Genomic DNA, 19,140 nt, shown 5'->3' on the forward strand with positions numbered 1-19,140 from the left:
ATTGAGCAAAGATATTGGCCTGAAGTCACTAGGAGTGGTTGGATCATCCTTTGGAATCAGAGTTACGAAAGAGGAGCTTATACTTCACAAGATGATTTTCCCATGGTAAAAGTCATCAATAAGAGCATAGAAATCCTCAGCAATAATGTTCCAACAGTGCTTGATAAAACTTGTGTTAAAACTATTAGGCCTGGGAGCTTTAACATGAGGGAGTTCCTTTACAACGGCATTAATTTCCTCTTTTCTAAATGGAGCTCTAGAAAGTCCAGGTCTTGCCTCTTTTCTAGCAATTCATCGAGGTTAAGCAAATTATGTGTTGGTACAGAGGTACCAAGTCCATGTTTAAAAGCTCTCCATAGAATGGCAACTTTGGCCTGGTGATCTTGATGTGGGGAGCCCAGCTCATCTTGAAGGTTGGAAACATGGTTAACTCTATATTCCAAGGTGGCTTTTACTTGGAAATATTTGGAGTTGGCTTCCCCAAAGTTGATCCATCTAATGGTAGTACTTTGCCGCCAGTAAATCTTCTATAGGTCAAGAAGATGCAAAAGATATCCTTTTACAAGTTCTCTTCCATTCCAGTCCACATTGGAGAGGGACCTGGATTCCTTAATGTTGTCTAAGAATAAAATAGTTGTAATGCTGAGTTGAGAGATAGATTTAGCCCATAGCTCTAGTCCTTTTGTTAATTTCTTAAACTTGGTAGTGATTCTTTTGGCACTGTTGGGTTCTTGAATATCTTGCTCCCATACTCTTTTGACAGTATCTTTAAATCTCTCAATTTACATACATAAGTTATCAAACCCGAAGATGGTTGATTTTGTGGTGAAGGTGCCAATTTGTACCGAGCAAGGGACATGGTTTGAGATGGGTTTAGCCAAAGGCATGATCAATGTGTTGGGAAAATATTTAGTCTAGCATTCTGATGAGAAGACCCAATCAAGTTTTTCTAGAAGAGGTGCATCTTGTATATTGCTACATGTGAATTTTCTACCCTTTAAGGGGATCTCAACTAGTGCAAAAGAACTGATAGGCTCATTGAATTTTAGCATCTCATTAAAATTTCCTCCACTTCTATTTCTGTTGATTGGATATCTCATGTAGTTGAAGTCACCCATAATGAGCCACTTAGTCTCATCAGGAATATGGATGTTAGAGAAGCAGTCCAGGAAGATTCTTCTAGCTTCATCTTGATAAGGTCCATAAATATTTGTTAAGATCCAAGGCTCCCTTGAGATTTTGGAGTGGAATCTTACATAAATGGAGAAATAATTTTGAAATAAAATTTCACCAGAAAACATATAGTCATTCCAAGCAATGAGAAGGACCCCTGTAGCACCCATATAGGGTAGGTAATCAAACATGTCGATCCTTTTTGGGCAGAAATTCTTAAGGTATCTTTAGTCAAAATGCTCCCTCTTAGTTTCTTGAATACAAATGATATCACAATGTGATTCTTCTATTTTATTACTGAGATCAATCCACTTGTTATTATCATTGATCCCTCTGATGTTCCAGTTTAGGATATTTAGTTTCCGTTCATATGGGTCAGATAAATAAGAACTGCAATTGTGCTCAGCAAGCAAAACTAGCAATGTACTGAGGTAAACAAATAGACTTCAATTGGCCAGAAGGAAAAGCCTAACATAGCTGGCACTTAGGAGATAAACCGGATAACAAAGGAGAGCCAGCATGAATCCAAACATTAAGGTCTTAATTATTACAACTTCCAGGGTTTCCGGCTGTCTCAGTACTAAATAGGTCCAACTTAAACACATCCGAGAGTCTATATAAAAGCAAAGAGAACTATGAAGAGACTGTCTCTAGATCTTGACTCCTTTTGCTCCAAGTAGTGGAGCCCTTCCTCTGTGCACCCTTGGCCCCCCTTTGGTTTCTTTCTTCTTCTTAGGTTCCTGGAGTAATTCTTCAGAGAAGTCATTGGCATCCACCTTGCAAAAAGTAAGAGAAACGGTTTTAACCACCTTGGTAGCAATAACAAGGGGCTAGAAGAGCAATGAGAACAATTCTTGTCTGAGCAGGTACGTCTCTTAAATCCCTTTTTTATTTTGTTGTAATCTACAGCTTCTCCTTACCTCTATCTCCACCATAGATGCCTTCTTCTTTCTTTTCTTGTTGACCTTAGCCATAGGAGAGGCTGGTTCAATTTTGGACTGATGAGTGGTTTGCTCGGGAGCAGAAGAAGCCTCTTCCACCTCTTGAAGATGCATACACATAGGCGGCTGTCTAGATGGGAAAGATTCAGGTAAAACAAAAAGTTTGAACTTGAAAGTGCAGGTTATCTCCCAGAGGGGGGGGGTGAATGGGAGGTTTTTAGAAATTCGTCAAACTCTGAAGAATTTGACGAAGATCATAGTGAAGAAATAGAAATGCAAGGGAAACTAAGTCATCACAAAATCAGAGTACATGCAATCAGGATACGCAAGAGTGAAGAACACGCAATCATACAATCATACAGGCATGAAGAATATGAACTGAGAAAATGAAAGACAACATGATGAAATTCTTCAGTTCAAATTCGTCAGAGGATAGATCACAAATTCTCCAGTAGCAGAATGAAGTAAGAGAGGGTGAGGAATTTTTATGACTGGGTGAGGGTGAGGAATTTGAAACCAGGTTGGCTCGGTGAAGACAATGCAATGTGGTAGACTAGTTCTAGTTGCTTCATCAACTGTACGTTTGGTTGAGGTGGCTGAGTCGCTACTCAGAGGACACATAGTCCTCACTGTATTCCTCTTGATCTAAGGTCACTTAGTCCTCTCCCATCACTCGTGGTAAGTCTTCAAGCTATACTTCCAAAACCTTCACAGTCTCACTACTGCAGGATACTGCTAACACGACGCTACGATCAGAGACCCTTTGACGAAACTATGTGCGATGCATTAATCGCAAACAGTGATGTAAAATAACCATAAAAAAGATGCTAAACGTTTGCGACGAAGGATACATCAAACACAGTTCAGATTTTAGTTGCGTGTGCGATGAGGGGCATACGGTTCAGTTCAATTAATTGTTTGCGATGAGGCAGAGCAAAAGAAACGGGCAGCCAGATGAAGGCATGTGCGATATACGACATACAGTTCACTCGGATAAACTGTTTGTGATGAGGCGGAACAACAGAAACGGGCAGCCTAATGAAGGTGTGTGCGATATGGCATATAGTTCACTCGGATGAACTGTTTGCATTGCGTCAAGAGAATAGAAATGGTTCGACTTAATAAGATGTGTGTGATACGCGGTAAACATGTCTGTAATCGGAAACGTGTGGGAAGAACGATAAGAACATAAACGATTCCTGTTAACAAGCCATGTGTGTTGTGAGCAAACGATTGTTGGTATACAATTGTTAGTGATTGATGAAATCATCACCGGCGGGTTCCATTGTTTAGTCCATGTGCGATGTGATTTGCTCTATCTACATAGCATCAACATATGCACTTAAAAAGATAGCATTGCAAAACCAAATTAAGCATACAATTACACAAGTGACTACACACATAAAATTTCCACACAATAAAGTAAGCAATTACATTCATACTAAACTAGGAGAAACGAGGATCAAATCATCTACTTATTGTTGCAAGGACGCTTGCCATTGCTCTGCTTCCAGCTAGATCCCTGACCGTTTTGGGGAAGGAGGCACTTCCTCATGTCAATGATCCACATGTACATGTCGTAGCTCGTGTACACCTCCTTAGCCGCGTACACGACGTGAGCTTTGTCGAGCTTCTCCATCTAGGCCGAGTGTCAGGCACGTTTGTCCTTGTTGCAGGAATCCTTCATGTCTCTATAGTAGGGGTCGATGATGGCCTCGGCGAGGTGAACCAGTGAGTCCTTCTAATGCTCCTTGCTTCCCTAGATCTTGTATTGGCCCTGGATGTCGACAAGATTCTGGTAGGCGATGCCCGAATTCTTGAGCACCTTTACATCGTTGGTGATGTCCACCATAGCGAACATGTAGTGGGGGCTGTTGACAAACCTAGCGAAACACTCACAAGGCCTTGTGGCCAGACAGTAGTGGTAGACGAGGACGTGGTGGCGCAAGCACATCTGGACGACGACGACCTTGGGACGAGACCCAACATGAGCGCGGGTGTACTCGAGGTCGAACCCGACCACCTTGTACTTCTCCTCGGCAAGCAACAACTCCATCATGTTGATGGAGTGCTCCACCCAGACCGGGTTGTTGGTGTACACCATCGAGAGCTCCGTGAACCTTCTGTGGATGTCCACCACAACATGCATGGTGAACTACTGCTCGTCATCAGCGGCTGATCCGAGCGCCATTGGAGCCGCGCAGGATACCCTCTAAGAATTTTTCGGGGTGGGTGTGCTTCTTGCAATGGTGGGGCACGATCGAAAGGTTGAAGAGACACAAAGGGTTAAATTGCCGCTGTAATAAATGGGTTCGGCCGGCTTGTAATCGTCACGTCTTGTCACGGCATTCATAGCGGAGGATTCCAGTGCATGCTCGACAACACCGCACCGCACGCGATTCGTTTGACCATGCGTGGGCTCGAAGAGGCCCCAAATGTATCGTCGGTGAGCCTGTTCCCGCGTTACCATGCAGTTTACCGCGCAAGCTTCTCGCCCGGCTAATTTGGCCACACGCCGGCTAGAAGAGGGACAAATCATGGGCGTTTATTAGCAAAAAGATTTGTAAAAACAAAGTGTGTGGAATGCCTTCGGTCATAAGTTTACCCATGGGTGATGAGGTCAAAGTTACACAGAAGGGTGATGATGGACACTTGAGTGCGATAATTAATTCTGCGCTCTACAGGGCACACGGTTGAAGAAACCAACTGTGTGCAATAATGTCAAAGATCGTAGTCGAGCTAGCTATATAGATCGTGTGCTATGAGATCGACATGGTAAACAGATTCGAAAATGGTTAATAAAATCTAAGTCCATTGCATATTAAGGTCAAAATAGTGCTACCAATATACGAGTCTCATACGATGCCATTTCAACGATTGTACCACAAAATCTCAAAATATTACAAGGTTCAAATTTTAGAGTTATATGGCTCAAATTCAAAGATTACAAGATTCAAACTGATATTAGAAATGAAATTCAGTTCATCAGCTGCAAACACTCGCGCTGATCCGCCGAACATGGATATCAGAGAGGTTTAAACTAATATTACCACTTCTAAGTCTGGTTTCGAAACCTCATAATTTTTGCAAAGGGGTCAGCCACTGAGAAGTCATGTATGGTGTTGACATGATGACTTCTGATTACTCTGTCATCTGAAGTTCCAAAATGAAATTCAGTATTTTCAGAGCCTATTCCATTCTGTCGCAGCCGCCGGCGCTGATCAATAAACCACTCATTTTTGCAAAATGAATGTAGGGCAAACCTCATTACCTTCATCACCCTTACTCTGACAACAAAGGACCTGGCAAATATAATCTCCGGTAAGGTCCCTCGGTAGGAGTTCAAAGTAATTTCTGAGAGATGCAGATCTAGACATTCGACGTGATTGTTATACTGTATCACATTATCCACCACTAGGCCTAATCTTATCTACAAACAAAGAAAACGTGTTAGTGCCTACATGCAGTTTTGAGCACTACTACAGACCTATTTGGTTTGCAGGATTTGTAAAATGCACTAACATGCCATCTTTGACCCGACATGATTAACATGGGCATTTGATTGCAATCTACAAAAATGTACCCTTCTTCACTAGAGGTTGGAGTGGATGAAAAGTTCCCGAAGAAAACTAGTACAGGTGAATCCAAAGGAGAAATGCTTAGGGATTGTAACCTTATGGGTCAAGCAACCAATATGGGGGGGGCATGTATGTACCAAAATCCTCCAAAAAATCCTTCAGAAATCGTAGTACATTGTCATTTGTAAACTTGGAAAAAGGTGTCACAAATTGAACTCCCTTATGGTTAACATTTAACAGGAAAGGAACATCACCTCTATATATAGCTTCTCCAGGCATGGAAAGCATCTCAGGAAATTGACAACTTGCTCCAGGTTAGGGCCGATAGATTCTAGTGCCAAGACCTTCACTATGCATAGTTTTGGGGTCAATCTTGTCGGAATCATTTTCTGGATGACAGACAAACATACATCTTCAAAATTAGAAATAATGTTAATTTCTAGAAGGAGATGTAGAATGAGGTGTTGTACCTAAACGGGCGTGGAGCCAATAACAAGTTCGGAGTATTTGTCAGACGAGTAGCCCACCACTGTCAATTTTGGCGCAGAAATGACATTGATTATTCTCGGACCTTCTTGATTAACTACAAGTAGTCTCTCAAGTGAAGGTGTGTCCTCAATGACCATACCGTGGTACACATCTTGTGATGTGTTCTTGCCGCACCAGCAACACACATAAATAGTCTGGAGAGTCATGGAGGTAATGTGCAAGCTACTCAACCCATTGATCGCCTAAAGACGAAGGTACTGAGTGCAGTACAACCACAGAGCAGGCGCTCCATGTCTTCGTTTGGGAGGCAGACGACGACGAGCTCGGGGTGGTTCAGTCGTGGTAGAATAAGAGCGGGCGCGTCATTAAGGGGAGGGGAATGGGAGTTCCTGAACTTGGCGACGCGCAGTGTGTGCGCGAGGCAGAACACGGACGTTGGCAGCGAGCGCATATACCCATCATCAAAAGTGAGCTCCTCGAGCTAATCCAGGGCGGGGGATCAGAACCAGTCATCAAGCTTGGCTCAGTCCTTGCCATTGGAACGGAATTTGCCTATTCTAAGGCCTCTGGTTGGGCCAGGGTGACTGCCGAGGATCTTGGAGAACTCATCCAAGGTTTTTGCGATAGCCATGGCAGAGCTTGTGGGAGTCGATGAGGTCGATAGGGGTGGAGTTCCATAGGGGGTACCACCGCCGGGAAAGGACGGTTGTCCGCGCCCCATATTTGATTGGGAGGAGGGAGATGATGACTGTCAACATATCATCAGGGAGGCTGCTGATGAAGTCTAGGCCTGCTGGAGTCGCTTGCGGTTCTTGCTCGCCCCACCTCCGCTTGTTGGCAGCCCCGTTCTCCACCTCCAGAGTCTCCTTGCCAGTGGCGCTTTCTGATAGAAGTGGGAGTATAGGGAATACTTAGTTAAAACAGGGCAATAGAAAAGTGTATTGATAACTAGAAGTTAGTAGGTAGGAATATAGTAAGAAAATGGAATAACAATTGGTTTCTTAAATACTACACAATTCATTTGATATTGCTGGTAAGTCAACATGCAGATACTTGAAAAGAAAACTTACTTCGAACAAAGTCTGGACAAATGATATCGTCGGGGAAGTTAGCATATATCTCATGACCAGGCTCTTTTATGTGCAGTACAATTTTAGTGCCAACTTTCAGTACATAAAACATAGAAATTTCTTTCCAAAGGCCAGTGCCAAAATATGAGTCACCACGTTCATCAAGTCTTACAGTAGCAATGATTGTAAATCCATGGTTTGTGTTCAGTATGACATCCTTGCAGTCTTGTTTTATGTAAAGGGAAAGATTATGCACTACAGATTCTGTTGCATAGCAAGGGACGCGCTGCAGAAATGGTAGGATTGTTAAAGAAAATATGGTAACATGTAAATATGGGCCCAAATTGAAAGAACTGTAAAATAGTTGAAATCGAAGGACAACAATCTATAATTAAACAAATAGGGTAAATATGATATCATGGAAATATGAGAGTAATCGAAAGAACAACACATCATTAATTTGCCTAATATTGAAAGAAGAGGGGGAAAATCCCCTTTGACGTATATGATGCATGTGGCACCTTTTATCCAAATGTAGCAATATTTAGTATATGTTCAAGAAAGTAGGCCATGCCAACCGATTTAGGGTGAGATTGAACATACCGCGCGCATCCTCAAGTCATCTGGTACGGTGAGATGGAACTCCATGGATGTCTGGCCGAGGCCGCAACGTCCTGATGTGTTTGTGCACTGTACATTATGAATGAAAGAAAACCTTCAAATCAACTCGAATAAAAATGAATTCATGGTGATTTCGACTGGGTGATTAAAGGAGGCAGATGAACTAGGATATTGACGAGATAATATCTCATTAAATTAGTTACCTTGTTGTCCATGAGAAAAAACCCTCAGTACGGCGGATTCCCCAACCGGGCAGAGCTGGGTCGACCGCGAGCAGTGTCGAGAAACTCGATGGTGATAGGTGGCAGCAAGCGGAAGTAAACATGCACCCAGTGAGACACATGTGTTTTTGCAATCCATTTAGGTGCACTGTCACGTGTGCATGTAGTTCAAATTTGATTTTTGCACATTATACCCCTAGAAAATCAATCAATGTACTAAAACGTCTTAATGATCTCTGTTTTTTTTTCAAAATTAAGACGTCCCTCCTTTGGTAACATATGTTCATCGTAGGATAATTTAACATGCATCGTAGTTGCAATGGATTCGCGGTGTGTGTGTGTGTGTGTGTGTGCGCATGCGCGTCTGGGGGTGGCGGGTGGCTCGTAGTACACTACGAGTCGTGAGCCACTGTGTGGGTTGGCCGTTTTGTGAGGCAGGTGCCACATCATAGTCGTGAATTAGTTATTTAAAACGTTCCACAACCCTTTCATACATACATGTTTTGGCCACATGCAGTCGATGGTTGTCCTACACGACACTCGATAATCGGGTGTGACCCTTTCTCTGGGCCCGCGAGGTCGCCGTCCAACACTTTGATGAACAGTCGGCAGTGAGGTTAATTTGACCAGCAAGGTAGAATCTTTTTTGTTTGTGTTATGGTGGGAGTGTATATATCTATACCCCTATATAGTGTGCGAATAACTTTGAAAGATGGTCGTTGGACGAAACCAATCCGACGGTGCAGAGATGGCAAATTCGAGCACTATTGGCCATTGGATATCATCTACATTCCACCAGATTTTGCCACATGTACAATCTAGAAGACTCCATGGTTGAACTTAAGCAAAATGCACAAACCTCAAAACACAAGAACTTCTCCTTTGTTCTAGAATCTTCCGTATCATAATTGCCCAATTTTTTTTCTAGATGAATTGCCATTATTTGTTTTTACTTTATGCTTTACAACACACAATTCCATGAATCTTAAAATAGATTAGATTTTTTATGAAAACTGATTGATTTTAAATGAGATGAACTATAAGAACTAAACGAACATCTACATCATGCATATATGACTCAAAGCTTACATGCTATAATGTGGTATTTATTCATAATTTGGTTGCCAAATCTCATGCGTGCAATGCACGTGTACCTTACTAGTATATATAGTACACATCGAAGATGTGGGAGGGGACTAGCATATATACTATACGTACACGTCCGTGAACAAGTACACCTTACTCAGTGTCGGGACTTTTCTGTTTCCGAGGCACGTGCCACATCAAAGTTGTGAAATTGGCTATTCAAACATCACACAACACCTCTTTGGGCCACATGCATGCAGGTGGTGGTTATCCTAGGACACTCACGTGTGACACTTCCATCTGTGGGCCCACGAGGACATCGTCAATGCATGCATCACTTTGACCTACATCGAGAGAGGTTAATTAATTTCACCATCAAGGAGGATTCTTTTGGGGCCGTATTACTGTAGGAGCATATAGCACTACAAAAAAAGACACATCTGTGACATTTTGGGCCGAACGAATTTTTTTCCTGTCATACTTATGACACTTCTATGACGATAATTGTGAAAAAACCTGGTATCATCATAGATGTGGTGGGGTCCTACTTCTATGACAAAAAATCATGACAGAAAATGGGCTTTTCGTCCTGGGCAGGCCAGAGACACAAGTGCATGTCATTCTTTGGGCCGTCCATGACGGAAAAAACCATGGTAGAAGCGAGGGCGAGGAAAATATCGGGGAGTTCCCGGTTAAGGTGGGTGGTCGGGGGCTGAGTGATGCACGTTTCTCTCGTACGTATGCGCGTGTGTGCGAGGCGTTGCGCTCTAACTGAACCCGAGTGAGGCGTTGGGCTCTAACTGAACCCGAGCGATTGCACTACAGGCTACGCATTACTGAACCCGAGCGACCGATTGATCCCTTGCTGTTAACTGAACTCGAGTGATTCCTTCGCTACTGCTGCTAACTAAAGCCGATCGATGTTGCCTCTGGATGAACAGTGAGCGTTGTTCGGGGTGGGGGGGGGGGGTTGATGAACAGTTCCTGGTGGGGGTTGGATGAATAGGACCCCGTGGTACTGTAGGTGGTTGCCGCTGGATGAACAGTACCCCGATCGATCGAGCCAGTGGATGAACAGGACCCCGTGGAAGGCTGGATCAACAGGACCCTGTGGAGGGCTGGATGAACAGTAGCCGGTGGAGGGCTGGTTGAACAGTAGCCGGTGGAGGGCTGGATGAACAGTAGCCCGTGGAGGGGTGGTTGAACAGGACACCATGGAGGGGGCTGGTTGAACAGTAGCTCGTGGAGGGATGGTTGAACGGGACCCCGTGGAGAGGGCTGGTTGAACAGTAGCCGGTGGAGGAGAGCACGGTGGATGCTGGATGAATAGTCACAGCTGGAGGCTGGAGGAGGTCAATGGTGGATGAACAGTAGCCCATGGAGGCAGTCGACGGTGGAGATGAACAGTATCCCGTGGAGTCCCGTTTTCCGGTACGCCACACCCCTCCCGATGAATAAGACCCCCGTTTCGACCGTAGCGCTCCAAAACAAGTCCATTTCCTCTGTTTTCAGGTATGCCACACCCCTCCCGATCAACAGGACCCCGTTTTGATCGTAGGAGGTCCGTTTCCTCCGTTTTGCGGTACGCCAGACCCCTCCCGATGAACAGGATCCCGTTTCGATCGTGGCCGGTCGAACACAAGGTTGTTTCCTCCATTCTGCGGTACGCCAGACCTCGTTTCCATCGGCTATTCCGTCCAAGCCGGTTGGCTCCCAATGAACAGCACACGTTCCGTTGCCTCGTGATGAACACAACGCATTCCGTTGCCTCCCCATGAACACGACGCCAACGCAGTTTCTCCATTTCGACCCAGCCATGTACACGAGCCCTGGCCGTACGTATGCGCGAGTAGGCGTTTGAGACCCCGCCCGTATGTACGTACGTGGCCATATTTTCTTTCTTGCACCCTGGCCGTTGTACGTACGTGTACATGCTACATGCGCGCCTCTACTACGACACGTGCGCGCCTATACTACGACACGTGCGCGCCTCTACTACGACACGTGCGCGCCTCTACATCGACCAGTATGTACACACACGTTCGCAACCAGAATGACAACGCTACGTACGCTTCGACCAGGTGGGTCCTGACAGTCAGGCACTTCCTTGCGTGCGAAGATGTAGCTGGTGGGTCCTAGCAGTCAGTGGGCGAACCATTTTTTTTGCCCATAATATGGACGCACTTCCTTGCATGTGAAGATGTAGCTGGTGGGTCCCAGCAGTCAGGGGGGAAATGTTTTTTTTGCGAAATACGGTGGCCCGTCCGGTGGGTCCCTGCTGTCAGGTGGAGGAATCATTATTTTCCGCGTAATACGGAGGCACTTCCTTGCTGCGGCCGTGGACCCAGCTGTCAGCCTCTCCACATACAGTACTCTTCCGATGGAAGTCGGTCGTTGACCACATTGACCAAGCCGCGCCGAGAGCACCAAGGCAGTGGACGACGGCAAGGCCTAGGAAGGGGACGACGCGGAGCCGGGGAAGAGGCGTCAGTGCATGCCCACGCGAAGATGAGTACGAGGGTTCACTGGTTCGGCTGCGGTGTGTGCCTGCCGTCGCCGCAGGGCCTGGCCAGCGGTAGGAGTAGTAGGGGCGGTGAGGCCTCTGCGGCAACACATCCGGCTACGGGAGGCAGGAGCAGGCGGCACGACCGGCGCTGCTTTGGGCGGCTGGAGCAAGAAGATCAGAGGTTGAAGAAGCACTACGGCCATTGGATGGACATCGTACGGTCACTAGAGCTAGAATCGTTCATATTGACTAAGTTGACAAAGGCCGCCGTCCCCGTCAACTTAGTAGGCCCACATGTCAGCCTCCCACTATGCTGGGTCCTAGCTAGCAGGGGGAGCATTCATCTTTTTACGCGTAATAAGGAGGCACTTCCTTGCATGCGAAGATATAGCTGGTGGGTCCGACCTGTCACCGATGGAATTTTTTTTCGTGAAATACAAAGGCCCTTCTGGTGGGTACCAGTTGTTAGGTGAAAGAATCGTTGTTTTGCACGTAATAAGGAGGCATTTCTTTGTGTGCGGCCGTGGACCCAGCTGTTAGCCTCTCCACGTAAAGTCCACGTTCGATGGATGTCATTCGTTGACCACGTTGACCACGGCGTGTCGAGAGCACCAGGGTGGTGGACGATGGCGAGGCCTAGGAAGGGGACGACGCGGAGCCGGGGAAGACGTGGCAGTGGATGCCCACGCGGAGAGGAGTATGAGGGTTCACTGGTTCGGCTGCAGTGTGAGCCTGTCGTCGCCATAGGGCCTGGCCAGTGGTGGGAGTAGTAGGGGGCAGTGAGGCCTCAACGGCAGCACAGCCAGCCACTGGAGGCAGGAGCAGGCAGTCTCGCCGGCGCTGGTTTGGGCGACTGGTGCAAGAAGAGCAGCGATTGAAGAAACATGAGGACCGTTCGATTCAAGTCCAACGATCACTGCTGCTAGAATCGTTTGTTAACTAAGTTGACAAAACCCTGCGTACGTGTCAACTTAGTAGGCCCAGAGGTCAGCCTCCGAACCGGTGCACCCCACATCTCAGTGAGAGGAATCATTTTTTTTCGCGCAATAACGAGGCAGTTGATTGCGTGCGGCCAGGCCAGCGGAGGGAGAAGGGTGGGCCGGTGAAGCCTGCGTGGCATGACAGTGGGCCACAAGAGGAGGGAGTAGGCAGCCCCGTCGGCACTGGTTTAGGCGGCTGGAGCAGGAAGATCAGAGATTGAAGAAGCACGTCGGCCGTTGGATGGACATCCAACAGTCACTGCAGCTACAATCCTGTGTTGACTGACAAAGCCTTGCGTTAACAAGTCAGCCTCAAAATTTGTGGCGTGTACATCCCATTTGCTATTATTTTTATAAATTTTACTCATTTTCTAATTCATATGGAATTTATTGCAGCCCATTTTATATTTTTAGAATTGCTGCCCATTTTTTGGTCAGTACCAGGGTTAAAAAATTGAACTAAAAATGTGCGAATTTTTAAAAATTCACAATTTTTGCTGGGGAACAAAATATTCTTAATCCAAAAATTATTAGCCATACTAAAACAAATTAAAAAAATAAATTAGTACTATGTCATGTTAAAATCCAATGAAATATAAAATATCAGTGAAGAACAAAAACAAAAAAGAAACTAATTTTCCCATTTACTTTTAACATACATTGACCAAACTCTTTGGCCAGGCTGGAATGCATCCCTCCTCGTCTTGAAAGATTTGCAGCCCAGTAAGTCGGAGAAAACAAATTGGCCTAGCTTGGGTATTCTTCAAAAAGAAATAGTGGCCTACCTATTTTCCCAAAGAAAAAATTGCTGGGCTGGTCATGTTGTTAGACGGGCCACAGAGACCACACAACCCAATTTATAGCCTGCTCCTCCGAACAAATCCTCAAAAAAAATTGTGCAATTCTGTCATTAATTGACTATACGTTGAAAATGATGTGGGTCCCAGATATCAGCAGGGTGGATTAGAGTAAAAAACGAGGGGTGCATCTGAGTAGTAAAAGAGGCGCTTTGCTTGTGTTCAGGAGTGGGCCTGCTGGGTCCGTACTATCGTACTCACATCTACAGTCCTCTCCCGATTCACTATGTTAACAGGGCCGGATGGCGGCGCCGCGGCGAGCGCAGCAAGGCAGAGGATAAAGTGTTGTCGCCAATGTGCTGGGCTGGGTTGGACATTCTTATTGAAAAATAAAAATGGACCGGAACTATTTACGACGTTGACTACGATTTGCATGGATCCGCTGGTTGCAGGAAGAAAATGATGGGAGAAAGAAGACTGGTCGCTATCTTTGCCTAAGAATTATATCGACTGAATGTAATGACACTATCATAGGAAATAATATCCTCGTGTTAAATCGTGAATTTAAAGAACTGGTGCATGAGCATTTAGCTTTATTTATTTATATATTTACTTATTTATGTTTAGGGACCATGAGCATGTACGTGTGCCAGATTAATGTGAGAGCCTCCCTTCCAGTTAATTATGGACTCCTCTATCGGGGCCTTCATCAGTGGGCTGCATGTTATCAACAAATGTGTACCACTCAAAAAAGTGGAAAATGTGTTCCTAAGAGAAATTGTATGCGCTATGTACAGTACGAGGCACCAAAGGATCGGACCGTGCAACGACTTCCAAAACATTGTGTTTGTCGTTCTAACAACATATTTATTCAACCAACAGACGAAATATACTACTAATTGTACATTGAAAACAGCAGCAGCAACCAAGGCTGGGGGTGCAACAGAAGCAGTAAGCAGGCCAGAAGAGTAAAGACACAACTCTCTCTTCCAAACCAAACATCAGCCATCATTACAAAAGGGCTACCAAAAAACAACAAGTGTATGCATCAAATAAAATAAAGATCCTACTACACCAAGTGTACGCATCTAACTAACTGGCTCAGATAGATGTTACTATTTATTAAGCTATGGAGATTGGCTGACGGCTTGAACCAGATGGGTGCCTGACGGGGGAAACTCCAGCTAGCAGGTCGAAGTCCAATACTTGCGACCCTCTCTCCTACTTTGGGCCGAAGAGCGTGGCGGCACATATCAGGGTATGGTGCATGCAGAGACTAAGGATGGTAATGGATCAGGTTCGGCCCGGGTTGAACAATATCAAATACATATCCAAATCCACGAGTATGTTCTTTGCCCATCCATGAAAATATCCACGGGCAGAAAATTGTGTCCATGTCCAAACCCGTTGGATATCCATAATCGATGGATATCCATCAGGTCCTATCAACACACATATGTATAAAATCTTGAAGGATCACATAACATTGCACAACATTCACATAAAGTTAGATTCTCGCAAGATGGCATTGCACAGCTTCACAACATTAAATAACTTTTCAAATGCTCACAAAATGACATGGGAGAAGTGCACCACATGAAATAAGCTCTCAGATTCTCATGGAATGACATAGCTAAACATCAAATAAGTATAAGTACAAAATTCCAGCCTTAGTTCGTCATAGAATGGCATAGGAATAGTAACATAAACTCTCAGCATTGGTTTATTACAAAATGACATAGGAATAGCCCAACATAATTCTCAGTCTTTGTTTCTTACAGCCAGGAGACATAAGTACATCACCGTTATCATTACAAATGAAGGAAGGTATTCTTCTAGCCAACATCTTCCTTCTTCACCGCATGACGGACCAAGATTCAGTTATGATAGACTCGGACTCATCCTTCATGTGAACAGATCATAAAAATGATAATTAAGATCATGGAAATAAACAACCAGTATTGTAACATGTACATAATGTCTGAACTGTACAAATTCTGTACCTAGATTGCAATTTTTACAACCAAAGTAACTAATAACTAAAGCCATGGACCATGAGACCTTTACTGCCCATGACATGGTTGAGCACATGCTTTATTTGAAACAAATCTCTTGTCCGAACTGTACAAATTCGGTACCTAAATTGTAATTTTTACAACCAAAAAAACTGAATAATAAGTAAAGCCACAGATTGTGAGTACTTTTCTTCAGTACATATCTCACAAGTTGAGCACATGATATGGACCAAGTTGAGCAAATGGATATTAATACATTAGATTCTAACTTCATAAGAATCGTTCACAGCCCACTTGATTGAAATTAAAAAAATGAACTGACTGATTTTGTAAAAAACAAATTACTAATTAACAGGCATATCTATAGATCAGGTCATGTGTATAAAAGTGGAATCTGATTAAAATTCATCACTGCAAAAATCTTGTTCACTGATTTGCAGTCAGATTTCACTTTGTAGTCAGATTTGTTGTCTAATCTGACTAAAATTGACCACTACAGATCAAGTAATGCAGTAAAGTCCATCTTTCTCTTTCCATGAACTAGCAAACAGAAATTGACCACTACAAATCTCTTGTTCTCTACTCCAATCACTAATACAAAGTCACGAACAAGCACGTCATGCACATCCATGCACAAGAACACTACGCGTACACGAGCAGGAACAAAAAACTTACCTGACGGCTGGTTGTTTTGCATGGTCGTCACCTCCATGGCGCGGTACTGCTCCTCGTCATGGTCTACGCCCGCCTTGCTGCATGCCTGTGCTGCCATACTCCTGGTCGTGTGTGGCGCCGCATGCTGCATCATCGTGTGCCACCTCGATGCCGCAAGTGTGAACCGGTGGTATGATGCGTTCTTGGAAAAGCTGAGATGGAGGAATCGGGGGCGATCTATGCAGATGGAGCTGGCCAGCCATCTACCCATGGAGTTGGTTGCTGTTGTGCGCCACCACATGTGGACAGTGGTGCCAGCTATATCTAGGTCCGCAGGAGTCGAGGAGACGAGAAGATCCTTAATGGCGATTAATTTCCTGAGAAGATGAGAATGGGAAGGAGCAGTGGAGTAATTACTCGGTGGGGATTAGGGAAATTTCCTTTATTTTTTTATTATAATAAAGAAAAGCGGACAGGGTATACATTTACGGGTTGGGTTCGGGTATATCCACGGGTATAAAATTATATCCATGCCCTATCCATGATTAGTCGGGTCGGGTTCGGGCACTGCCCATGGGTATAAAATTGTATCCAAACCCTGTCCATTCGGGTCGGGTATCCACGGATATCCATGTCCATGGATAAAATTGCCATCCTTAGCAGAGACGCATGGTACGTTGTGTACACACAGTTTTGCCCGATGAACAAAACCGCGCTGCCATCATGATCCTTGTCGTCGGTTATCTCCTGGTTAATCAGATAATTCAGTCCGAGGAACAGAGAGCATGTACCAAGGCTACTTACCACCCTCCAGTCAAAAATTCCTGAAGGCTCAAAGAAGCTGGGATCCTGCTCAAAGACCTTGCAGTGACTGTGATTGTATTCCGTGAAACAACTCATCTGATACGTGTGAACGATCATCAATCGTTCGCCGTCGTCTGATCGAGCCAGGAACCACCTGCAACTGCCATGCCGCTTTTCTTTGAAAGGTTCTGGGATTAGGAAGGGTAGGGACACCAGGCGGCCTACAACATCATATCAAGTTGGAGTCAAATAACAAAGGGCTCTTAATGTAGTCAATCTTAAGAACAACATGTTATGAGCATGAATATTTTTTCAGTAAATGTTGACAGTAATATAAGCAAGCCATCATGATATCATAGGAAAGTAACATACTGCTGTAACAGCCGTTTGTAGCGATGACTGGAGTAGGCCAGCAATACGTCCAGCCATAGAAGGAGTTGACAACGTAAATGAAGCCCTTGTGTTCAATGGCATCAGATAACCATGGAGGATGTATGATCCTGTGATGGACGTGAAGATTTATCCACTTACTGCAGTGACCTGTCAGATAGGCGAGACCGCGGTTGAAGAACGCAATTAGCCTGAAGTCTTTATAATTCACAGATCTTGTGGGCACTTGGGAGATTACAACCTTGAGCAAATCAAACTTGGTATCAGGTTGGCTACTGTAAGATTTCGAGTATTCTGGGCAGCAGTGCCAAAGCAGTGCAATGTTAATCGAAGGAAGGGGGATCAATCGCCGGGTGTAGACCTCCACGAGCATCCAGCTGCTGCCACCGTTGATGAGCACCATCCAAGACGTGTTCATGCCGACCTAGTACATACAGTTAATGTAGTTGAGGGTGACAGGGATCGGATCGCAATCAAGAGGGTTGATGCTCGCCACCCTACGATTGTTATGCTGCGTGACACACCATTTTTGAAGATCAGGCGGCATCAACAAGCAAGGAGATGGCTTAAAAAGCTCAGGCCTGAGGGCTTTGAGTAAATGGTACAGCCCCGACGAGCATGCGGCGAGCGGCATGGTACGGAGATTGTCCACACGCGAAACAATGAGCTTGATTACCTTTGTGGGGAGCGAATTCCAGCCACTCTTTCGGCAGACGCTGCTTGGTTCTGCCATTGTTAGTGCTTGGGTTTCAGAAGAGGGGGGAGGTGCCTTAGCGGGGATGGAAGATTGGACGATTATGTGCGAACAAGGATGGAGAAGCAAATATGTGTTGCGGGAAGTGGACAGGTGATGATGACTACAGCACGCTGCTTGACTTACAAGACACGTACCAGCAGCGTAGGGTCATATCGATGCCAGACAACTTGCTTGAGTGATCATAGTACTGGTACTCCCTACAGTACCTACTACTATGCCCTAACTTGCTTGACTAGAGTAGTAGTGGAGTAGGACTCTTCTCTACTACTAGCACCGAGGGATTAGTATATTTTTGTCTAAAATAGTTACAAACTTCAATGCCCGAGCATGGAACGACTATGAACCGCCATCAATGCTAACTCCAATCCCCAGCAAACATTCGCTGGCAGACATGGCAGTTGTAAACGCCCGCGACGCAGTTACATTACGTGTGTAAGGGTGGCGGTTTTTTCAAATACTATGGCTTAAAAACAGGCCACCGCCGGATGGAAATTTGACGGTTACGTGGGATTCGCCATGATTGAGCTCGTGGCGAACAATCGCCAGATATCATTACTAAAAAAAGGTTAAAACACCCGGGACTATAACTTGCACCGGCTGACCACTAACCATGATACTAACATAGTTGTAAAATGGTCAAAGACCGTGTCTACATGGTGTTTGGAATTATATGCAAAAAAAACTAGCAAGATGCACATGCATTGCATGGAACATCAAGATGCATTTTTTTTACAAAACACCTGTTGTGATTGACCCATGCAGGAGTAATCCCATGTGTAAAAACTAATGATATCTCGATAATTTTATCGGAAACATGGTATCTTGACCATTTCATCGAAAAAATGATATCTCAAGAAAGATGATAAGTAAGGTGAGGAGGAGTGGGGCGTGGTGGTGACTGGTGGTCGCACTGGGCGGAGTCATGGGGATGGACGGCGCCGGCAGCGGCCACCATGTCAGATTGTTCCAGAGACTTCCTTTTTTTAATTGCTCGACAATGAGGTTGTGGGAGATAAGGATGAACGAGGCAAGGCCTTATCTATAAATGTGGAGAGAGG

The sequence above is a fragment of the Triticum urartu genome, chromosome 5A (genome assembly GCF_056163025.1).
Source record: "Triticum urartu cultivar PI428250 chromosome 5A, HENAU_Tu73, whole genome shotgun sequence".
NCBI classification, from domain to species: domain Eukaryota; kingdom Viridiplantae; phylum Streptophyta; class Magnoliopsida; order Poales; family Poaceae; genus Triticum; species Triticum urartu.